This window comes from Protobothrops mucrosquamatus, unplaced genomic scaffold, assembly GCF_001527695.2.
Source record: "Protobothrops mucrosquamatus isolate PMUCROS unplaced genomic scaffold, P.Mucros_1.0 scaffold886, whole genome shotgun sequence".
Taxonomy (NCBI): Eukaryota; Metazoa; Chordata; class Lepidosauria; order Squamata; family Viperidae; genus Protobothrops; species Protobothrops mucrosquamatus.
In genome coordinates, this window is record NW_015387140.1 from 333,188 (window position 1) to 344,580 (window position 11,393).

At 35.9% G+C, this 11,393-nt stretch overlaps 1 long non-coding RNA gene across 1 annotated transcript in view; it reads left to right on the forward strand.

Annotated features, from left to right (window-relative positions):
- The window catches only part of LOC107290409, a 65,204-nt gene that overhangs the window by 45,947 nt on the left and 7,864 nt on the right, over nt 1-11,393 (forward strand). Inside the window, exons 2-3 of the long non-coding RNA XR_001548950.1 lie at nt 2,717-2,758; nt 3,769-3,925. This is a non-coding gene — a long non-coding RNA (uncharacterized LOC107290409). The remainder of the gene's footprint in view (nt 1-2,716; nt 2,759-3,768; nt 3,926-11,393) is intronic.

Below are 11,393 nucleotides of genomic sequence, written 5' to 3' on the forward strand. Positions count from 1 at the left end.
ATAGTATTTAGATTTATTTATTTATTGTTAATTTATTATGAGAATTTAGAATCAGAATACATATATCACATTTAAGAGAAATTATGCTATATTTTTTATTAAATTAAATACTATAAAAGGTATTAAAAGAGATAGAAGTTGTATTTGTTTATTCCTGTGGCTCCCTAAAGCTCAGAAATAACAGAAATTGCTTGAAGAAATAGTAAGCACTTTGAAGATATTAGGCATTCAATTCCTTTTTTATGTCCCCTCCCTCCATAATTATGGAATACTTTATTCCTATATACAGCCTCTACCTTTCATCTGTTAAATAACTTGTATATATTCTTCATTTCATGGGTTACAGTATGAAATTAAATTTTACTTTTTTAATTTGTAAGTGATTACCTGTATTTTGAAGCAATATGCTTTATAAATAATTTAATACTGTAACATATTTATTGGGGCTTTCTAATAGGAAATATAATATATGAAGTTATTAAATTTCACTCTACATTTTTGTGTGTATTAAGATAATTTAGTGTGAGTGTGTACTAAGATGATAATTTAGTGTGAATGTGGAATCAGGATAAGATCATAAATTGTGCAGGGTTATGTGACTCTTGAAAGCTGGATTTGTTTTTCAGTCTAACTTAATTCAGAAATTTTGTTATGTTTTTGTAATTTGAAAATATGACAAGCAAATTTGCACAATTTAATCTTCTAGCATAGAATTGGATAGTGATGATATAATCCATCTTTAGATATATGTGTAATGTCATTTATTGAATTTCAATTAAAAATTTAGCTTTTGAAATATTTCCCGGTTTGATGTTTTGTTACTTTTCATATTTGTACTAATGTTTTCGAAATCTGAGTTACAAGGGTGTAGAATTTCAAACTTCAATTGCAAAAAGATGTTAAGGAATAAAGGGGAAAAATAAGTTTCCTAGAACTGTTTAGGTGGTTATTATTCATTGTTTAATAGTAATACTAATAGTAGTAGTAGTAGCAGCAGCAGCAACAACAACAACAACAATAATAAGTTGGAAGGGACCTTGGAGGTCATCTAGTCCAACCCCCAGCTCAGGCAGGAAACCCTATATCATTTCAGACAAATGGGTATCCAGGCTCTTCTTAAAAACTTCCAGTGTTGGAGCATTCACCGCTTCTGGAGGCAGGTTGTTCCACTGATTAATTGTTCTAACTGTCAGGAAGTTTCGCCTTAGTTCTAGATTGCTTCTCTCCTTGATTAGTTTCCATCCATTGCTTCTTGTCCTGCCTTCAGGTGCTTTGGAGAATAGGTTGACTCCCTCTTCTTTATGGCAGCCCCTGAGATATTGGAACACTGCTATCATGTCCCCTCTCGTCCTTCTCTTCGTTAAACTAGACATACCCAATTCCAGCAACCGTTCCTTATATGTTTTAGCCTCCAGTCCCCTAATCATCTTTGTTGCTCTTCTCTGTACTCTTTCTAGAGTTTCAACATCTTTTTTTACATCGTGGTGACCAAAACTGGACGCGATATTCCAAGTGTGGCCTTACCAAGGCATTGTAAAGTGGTATTAACACTTCACGTGATCTTGATTCTATCCCTCTATTAATGCAGCCTAGCACTGTGTTGGGTTTTTTGACAGCTGCAGCACACTGCTGGCTCATATTTAAGTGATTTTCAACTAGGGCTCCGAGATTCCGCTCACAGTTATTACTATTGAGCAAGGTACCCCCTATACTATACCTATACATTTGTTTTTTCTTGCCTAAATGTAGAGCCTTACTTTTTTCACCATTGAATTTAATTTTGTTAGATAGTGCCCAATGTTCAAGTCTGTCAAGATCCTTCTGTATCTTAAGCCTGTCTTCTGGAGTGTTGGCTATTCAAAATAGGCCCAGAATTTAAATTGTAAGCCTCACAAAAAACTAAATACCTTTATTAATTGCTTAGATCTTGGCTAAAATTACAGCAAGTGGGGTGTTGGTCAAACTGCATATAACCCCTAGCAGGGCCCAGGCTTGCTGATGCATTCTGGATAATCAAGAAAGCCAAAGAATACTGAAAAGAAGTCTATATTTATTTCATTGATTATAGAAACACTTTGACTTTGTTGACCATATCAAGCTGTAGAATATGCTTAGGAAAATGGGAATTCCAAAATATCTCATTATACTTGTGCAAAAGCTATATACAGGATAAGAAGCCACAGTCTGGATGACTGTGTTGTCTCCAGGTCAGGAAGTAGTAAGACAAGGCTGGCCCCAGTCAACCAGTGTGATGGATATATATAGAGGATAGCGGGGTTGGAAGAAGACGTGGATGGTTTTAAAATCGGAGAAAGAAAGGTCAATAACTGTCACTATACTATTGATACTACTCTGGTAGCTGAAAATGCAAATGACAGTCAGTCCCACAAATACTTAATTCATTAATTCATTCTGGTTTGGCGTTTGGTTTTGCTTTTAGGTGTTTTCAGTAGGCAAAAGGGAATAATAAGGATTGAATTCTATTTAAAATACTTGTCCATTTGGAAAAAGAATTTTACCCCTGTTCTGGTATAGCAAAGTTCTCAAAGGTACTTCGCGAACTTTCTTCCAATTCTAAGTTTCCTTCCTCTCTTTACTTAATATATATTATCATAATTTCATAAATGATATTTTGGACAGTTGTCTCCTAATTGTATTTTTATTTAAAAGTATTAGATATATTATTAATGGATTAATTCCTCTCTCTCTTTTGTAGGGGGACTAGAGAGCTGAAGAGGATACTTGTTTAGCAAAGTTGGTAAGCTGCTTTACTGTTTTGCAGTTTCTACACAAATGAATTTAGAATGTTAACTTTTTAGCTGACATCAATTAAATAAAATATATTGTGTGAAATATTTATTACAGAACATAATGTTCTCAGAAGGGGATCTTAAAGCACCAGTATAAACTTGGCATATCACACTTGAAAAGTTGGCAAAAAAGATCTAGATTCAGAATTATTTAATTGTAGTTTTTAGTAGTTATTTTATGGCAGTGGTTCTCAACCTGTGGGTCGGGACCCCATTTGGGGTCGATCGACCATTTCACGGGGGTCGCCAAGCAAGGCTGTCCACCATTTTTTTGTCTGCCATTTTTTTTCCCTTTTCCGGCGGGTGCCTTACCTCCCTTGGGCTGGGCCAGCTGGTGGTCGGCCTGCTCCGTCTCTGCCGCTTGCCAGCTACGCCTCGGCCGGCGCAGGGGGCGGAACCCCGCATGCGCGGCGCTCCCAGGCAGGGAAAGTCCTCGACTTACGACCAGTTGGGTAGTCCTCGACTTACGACCGGTTTAGTCCTCGACTTACGACCGGTTGGGGTCGTGGCATTAAAAAGGTTGAGAACCACTGTTTTATGGCTATTAGAATGGCTCTGAAAATAAAATGTTACAGATCTTTTTTAAATTAATTATTAGAAGTAGTGGTTTAGTTTCTCAGTATTATCTTATTTTCATTTAATATAAAGTTATTTTGCTTAATAATATTAATAATGAATATTTAGTATTTGTCATTTGTTTGAATAGAAGATTTTAGGAATATATATTTTCAGTTTTATGGACATTTATTATGAAATACATTACATCAAACTTAGGACAGTATTCAGATAAGTGCATAGCTCTTTGTTGTGTTTTGTAGAACAATTATGTTGCAAAGCTGTTGAAAGTCTTGAGATAAAAAATAGGATTATATGCTTGTGTGTCTTAATCTCATGACTAGTTGTATGAATAGGACTTTATGATTTTTTTCCTTTTCTTTTATTAAAACACTTTTTATAGGAATACTGTAAAGAGCAAGGTTTTTCTTTTCATTAAAAGAAGTGTCTGGAAGGTGTGGGGATTTGGTAACCTCAACAGCTCAAGAAAGTGGAGAAGGCAGAGAATGGAGTTGCAGACTCTACAGGAGGCTCTGAAAGTAGAAATTCAGGTTCACCAGGTAAATAACTTTTTCCCCTTTGTTTCACTTGCAAAACTTACTAGAAACAGTTCTAATTTCAGGAGATCAGGCTAAAAAAATTCTAATTTCTTGGTAAATTTTGGCACATTTGTAAAATCAGCACTATGGTTAGTGTTTGTCTGTTTTTGTTTCTGATGTTTCTGGGACTCAAAGAAGTATTCATTAGTCTTCCATAAAATACATACTTCACATACACATACATATGAAACTTAAAACTGAAATTAATTAAAAGTCTTAGGAGACAGAGGCAAAAACATAGAAATAAAACAAAAATAAATTTAGTTTGTGTGCTCTTTTAACATTTTTTAATATTCCACCAGTTTTTTTTCTCAGCCAGCTGAGTTCTTTACGTTTTTCTCAACTTTCTGAAACCATGTATGTTACTAAACTATTTCCTTGTTTTCAGCTCATAAATTATGGTTATTGAACCTGAATTGAATATATCTGGTTCTTACTTACAGTCTTACTTTCTGAAAACAGAAAGAATGAAACTGAATTACAAAATCTGAACCTTAAAACTTTCTGAAATGGTTTATAAAATTTACATTCTAAGCAGCCATGTATACAGATGTTGCAAGGCATGTCTTTTTTTTTGTCTTATTGTCTTCCTTAAAGCTGTAAGGACATAATACTATGATTTTAACATTTGTTTTCTCTAAAAGGTACAATAATTTGGCTTTGAATTGAAAGACATCGGGGGGGGGGCCACTTTGGTCTCTATTATCAAGATTTAAGTGGTAGAACTTTAAGGAATTTCTTTTTCAGCATTGTTCATTTGAATTCTTGGTGAAGGGCTAATATTCACTACAGCGATTCCAGCTTCTGCTAGTAACCAAAGGTGAACAGAAGTTACCCCTGGGCTAATACTTGAAAGCCAGTGAATAAATAGCTTGCATATTCAGGAGGTTCCTTTTAGCCTTGTGTTAGTTTCCAGTAGGTTAATAACTTTTGCATATTTATTTCTAAGTTACCTGCCTTTTAAGATGGCCATCGGCCTTTTAACTCCAGACATTTTAGATACTACCAATTGTCTAGGTTATTTCCAACTGACTTTTTAAAACTGTTATAGTTTCTTGATAGTGGACCTATAATGAGAAAAGTTAGGGAGAGTACAATTTTATTATTTTTTAAAAAACTTTTCAGTATAGAAAATTGAGTTTGATATCATCACTTATTTTGAAGATAAACTAACTATATCCCAGAACCTCATTCTACACATGCTTCCAAAATTAATTGGCAAATAATTCTAAAATTTTATGGCAGAGTATTAGGAAACACCTATTTAAAGAAGGTGCTTTTTTCATCTGTATATTTATGCCCAAGTTAGTTGACACCTGGTGATTTTATGGACAGTTTTCTAAGCAACATTTTTGTAAGTAGCTTGCCATTGCCTTCCGAGAACTAAGAGAGGTTCTATCCTAAAGCAGGACTAGAACTCAATTCCCTTCACTTCTAGCCCAGTGCTTTACCATTAGCTTAAACAAGTTCTTTTGGAAGAATTAGCAATTAAAAAAAGTTTAAAAATATCCCAGATTGCATGTACTTGACATTTATGATTATAGATAAACTTAACGTTCAAAAATAGCTTTAAATCTATCCACTTAACTTTTAAAATGATGACAAAAGAAATGTATATTTTAATAAATACATGTACACAAGATGTATCCTAAAACTTAATAACTGATTCAGACAACTTGAGTTTGTTAGGTAATGATGGCAAAAGTATGCTATCTGCTAAGACAGTAATACCTTTCTTCCAGATTTTTCTGAAATACAGGTTAGACAATTGCCAGTTGAAGAATGTTTGTTTATCCACAAATGTTTAACTTGTGGTTTGTTTGACTTTGTTCTGATCTTGTCCACTTTACTCTTTCACTCTTATCCTTGGAATGTCACATAATGCTAAATGCCGCCATCAACTTGGAAAAGGTAGACTATTCATAACTCTTGAGGTGTAGGGTTCCTCTTGATATGTGGCTTATGGGAATTGGGGAATTCATTTAATAGTTGCATTTGAACCTGGGATCGTTGTTTCCACAAGGTGGTGCTAAGGGACTATTACTCTGTATTTTGACACTATTTTGATATATAAAGTAGGCCTGTATTTTATCTCCCATAATATTTCAGAACATTGTGCAATCTTTCAGGTCATCCAGTGATTTGGGATGATATGCTATCATTATGCTAAATAATACCTAGCTCTGATTTCATGTGAGTTAATAAATCTGTATCTCTGTATATCAATATCTTATTTAAGGAAAGACTGAATAAGAGCCATTGCACTGTATCCACGAAAAACTAAAATTGCCAGTAAGAAATTCATCAAATTGAATCAGCTATGGTTAGTGTGCCATTTGTGGTCCTCCCAATAGTTGGCATCTGGGCAGAATAAACTTCTGCAATACACTTTATACAGAGCTCTCTACAAAGATATCTTAAACTTTAATTGTTAGGCTTTTGAGTAAAAAACTACATTGCCCAATTAGTATCCAGAAAATGCTTTAGAAGTGGATTGCCTTAAAGGAGGCATGCATATCAAAAAAATTGTACATAGGATGAAAAAGATTTAATAGATGCTTTCTTGAAAATAATTTTGATGGCCATTTTCATGGTCAAATATGCCTTGGATTATTTTTTGGAAAATTGCTCCAGCTCTTAAAATTTGATTATAGCCAAGATTTGATTATACAGTGCATTAAGACCCCCTTCGCTTTTGTCAATTTTTTTAATAAATAAAAGATCTTAAAAAGAAAAAAACTAAAATAAAACATTGGCATAAGTATCCAGACCTTTTGCAACAACACTTGAGATTTAGCTCCAGTGCCCGCTATTTCTCTTGATCGTTGCTGATATTTCTATACCTTGATTTGAGTCCACCTGTGGTAAATTAAATTGATTGGACATGATTTGGAAAGGCACACACCTCTCTATAGAAGGCTCACAGCTGACAATGCATATTGTAGCAGAGCAAAAGCCATGAGGTCAAAGGAACTGCCTGCAGAGCTCAGAGACAGGATTATTGCAAGGCACAGATCTGGGGGAAGCTGCAATAAAGTTTCTGCTGCACTGAAGGTTCCTAAGAGCACAGTGGCCTCCATAATTCTCAAACGGAAGGAGTTTGGCACAACCAGGACACTTCTAAGAGGTAGTTTCCTGGTCAAACTGAGTAATAGGGGAGAATGGCCTTAATAAGAGAGGTGATCAAGAAGCCAATGGTCGCTCTGACTGAGCTTCAGAGATCCTTTGTGGAGATGGGACAGAGTTCCAGAAGGACAAGCATCACTGCAGCCCTCCACCAATCTGGGCTTTATGTAGAGTGGCTAGACAGAAGCCTTTCCTCAGTGCAAAACACATGAAAGCCCGCTTGATGTTTGCAAAAAAGCACCTGAAGGACTTTCAGACTGTGAGGAACAAGATTCTCTGGTCTGATGAAACCAAGATCGAACTGTTTGGCCTCAGTTCTAAACGTTATGTCTGGAGGAAACCAAGCACCACTCATCACCTGCCCAATATATTCCCAACAGTGACGGATAGTGGTGGCAGCATCATGCTGTGTGGGTGTTTTTCAGCAGCAAGGACTGGGAGACTGGTCAGGGTTGAAGGAAAGCTGAATGGAGCAAAGTACAGGGATATCCTCAATGAAAACGTGTTCTACAGCATTCAGGACCTCAGACTGGGCCAAAGGTTCACTCTCCAACATGACAACAGTCCTAAGCATACGGCCAAGACAACACAGGAGTGGCTTAGAGACAACTCTGTGAATGTCCTAGAGTGGCCCAACCAGAGCCCTGACTTGAACCCTATTGAAGGTCTCTGAAGGAGCTGAAAATGGCTGTCCACTGATGGTTGCCATTCAACCTGACTGAGCTTGAGAGGATTTGCAAGGAAGAATGCAGAAAAGCCCCAAATCCAGGTATTCAAAGCTTGTCATGTCATACCCAAAAAGACTTGAGGCTGTAATTGCTGCCAAAAGTGGTTCAACAAAATACTGAGTGAAGGGTCTGAATAGTTATGCCAATGTGATATTTCAGGTTTTTTTCTTTTTAATACATTTACAGACATTTCTAAAATTCTGTTTTCACTTTGTCATTATAGGGTACTGAGTGTACATTAATGAGAAAAAAATGAATTTCAACAACTGTAGAATCAGGTTGCAGCATAACAAAATTGACAAAAGTGAAGGATGTAGGTAAAATCATAGGAGCACATCCATATCTTTTTTAGCAGAAGTAAGCTGAAAAACATCCCATGGAAGTAGAACTGACATAAATTTAAGTTAAAGACAAATACTAATTTTTAGAGTGTAATGATACAAAGTTCATAAATTAAATCAATATTTAGTTACCACATGCATAAAGAGTGCAAGAGAATTGTTATACAAAACATGCTTGTAGCTATAGTCAGCCATACATTTCAAATAATTTTCAAGCATCTTTTGTTGTGTTTTATTTTTTACTTGTGTATATTTTATTTCAAACCGTAGACAAACATTCAGGTGACTGATAACAGACTCTTCCATGCAGGAATGATAATTTCTTTGCCTAGTGATTAGCATGGATAGTTCTGAGCTCAAAAAGATATGATTAAAATATTTAGGAACTTGCAAATCCTCATTGAAGCTGCTGGGATTCATATGAAGTATCCTTTTCAATTTCCTAAAGCACCTGCATCTTTTCCCAGGCTTGTGTAGTTACTTCAGAAGGTACTCATGGTTGTTTTCCCATGTGTGAATGGACAGTTACAATGTTTTGCTGGTTGTGACATGGAGAGAATGCCATGGACAACATCTGAAGTAACTATATGAATATGCTTCTGAAATGGCTGCTTCAGCAGTTCAGAAAGAGATGCTTTGACATTCTTCTTTACTTTCTGGAGCACCTCTTTTGAGGACTTTTACAACCCTAACATTTTTTTCGTTTGATTGTACCAGGTGCTGAAGCAGCTAATACTTTGCTATCTAGAGTATTATACTTTTGACATATAAAATGTCTGAGTAAAGGTCTTCTCATCTAATATCTCAACATTATTTTTTTTCTAGCTGAGATTTTTAGGGCTTTCTCAAAGAATAAGTTTTGCAATCTGCTCACTTTAAAAAACTAGCAAATTTCCTTATGTTTTGGCAGACTTATGACAGTAGTATGTAAGGAGTAATAGCTGTTACAGAGAATGCCCATATTTTAATTATTTTTGGTATCAGAAAAAGCAATAATAAAACAACATTTTTATCCATTGAAATGACTTTAACTTGTTTATAGAATCTTGGAGTGACCTCACAATAGAAGATCAATGGTGGTTTGTTAAATCTTAGGCAATTACATCTTTTGGAAGCTCAGATCAGCATGGCCAATGATGAGAAATATTGGAAATTATAATTCAGCTGTAAATAAGGGCTGTTTCCAGGGGAGGCAGAGGAGGAGAGGTCCTGGAGCTTGTGGAGCGAGGGAACTGGATGGGGCTGTCGGCAGGCCCAGAGGATGGGAGAGAGGCTTTTGGAGGAGTTGGTAGCGACGGCAGCGTTCTCCAGGGGCGAAAAGGAGTGAGGCCTCTTTAAGGAAAAGGTGGAAGAGACAAGATCAGAAAAAGAAAAGGAGGCGAGGTTGTCATGCAGGACTACAAGCTACTTTGAGGGCTAATCCACTTGGAACTCCGTTTCCATCTGCCCTGTTTGCCATCGTTCGCTCCCTAGAAACTAAAATGGAAGATCTGTAACTTGAGCTGGCCACGAACATGGAGTGTATGAGGTAGTGACCCTTTGAGAGCTGTGTGCAACGAAATTTCATTTTGATGTATGCCGATTGGTGTACTTTCAAAGTGACAATAAAATTATTATTATTACTATTACCATTACTATTATTATTATTATTATTATTATTATTATTTATTCAAGTTTATTTTTCAGCATACTTTTAATTTAGATGTTAAGTCAGGAAATTTTGAGACAGTTTCCTTTAGAATTGAGTGTCAGAAGTGACAAAATTTTAAAGTGTCATTTTAAAAACTTGTTTGTTCTAGATATTTTTCATTACCTTTGCTTATGCCACAAAATCTGAGAAAATAATGGAGTCATAGGCATCATTTTAATATTTTACCCTTTCAAAGTTTGCACTGAGCAATACTCTACTTGCCTTACATCACATGTTTTTTCCTTTTAGCATTTATTCTTTGCAGGAGATTGCATGTCACCTTGTACTTTTCTAACAATATTTGCATGTCTTAATATTTCTCCATTCATTTTCCTATAAGTACACAAAGTACACAATTTAAGCACACAAATTAATCAACTTCTCTAATTTTTTATCATAACTTTCAATCATTCATTCCTTTTTATATCAAACTTAACTTTTGTCTTAATATATTAATTTTCAGATATTTTTTGTTGCATGTTACAATATTATTATTATACCATAACAATGTGAAATCACAGCTGCCAATTCTTTCACTGATTTTGGCTTTCATACATATTGAGTTCTTCTCAAGAATCTAGGATGCTGTAATATATTACCACAGTATATGTTTGGATCCAAGCAGTGTGGCTTTTTGTAATTGATTGATGACAATTTTGTTAATGCTTAGATTTTCTAAGCGCCATCCAAGATTTTTTGGTACGACACCCTGTGTGCTGGTAACCACTGGGACCACCATGGTTGGTTTATGCTATAATTTTTCAACTTCGATTTTCAGATTTTGACACTTCTCCAGTTCTTTGTCTTCTACAGATAGTCCTCAATTTACAACCATTTACTTAGTGACTGTTTAAAGTTAAAGCGGCACTGAAAAAAGTGACTTATGTCCAGTTTTCACACTTATGACCGTTGCAACCTCCCCACAGTCACATTATCAAAATTTGGGCACTTGGCAACTGGCATGTATTTATGACAGTCGCAGTGTCTTGGGAGTGTATGATTGCCATTTGTAACCTTCCCATCTGGTTTCCTCCAAGCAAAGTCAATGAGGAAAGTGAGCATGATTCACTTAACAGCTGCAATGATTCACTTTAGCAGCTGTGGCAAAGAAGGTCATAAAATGGGGTGCAACTCACTTAATAACTGTCTTGTTGGCAACAGAAATTTTGGGCTCAATTGTGGCCGTAAGTCAAGGACTACCTGTATTTTACTATCACCTGGTATTGCCATAACAATTATCCACACTTTCTTCTTTTCAACCACAATTAAGTCTGATGTGAAGACTTAATTTAAACCAAGACCTTATCAGTCGGAAGGTCCACAGCACTTTAATCTGCTCACTTTCAATTACCGTATATACCCGAGTATAAGTCGACCCGACTATAAGCCGAGGGACCTATTTTGCCACAAAGAATTGGGAAAAAATGGTGACTCGCGTATAAGCCGAGGGGGCATTTTTCAGCACACACATTTTTCCGCCTGGGCTAATCGGCCTCTTTGCAACCCCACCCCTCTGGTAACCGCGCGATTGTAGCACTTTGCAC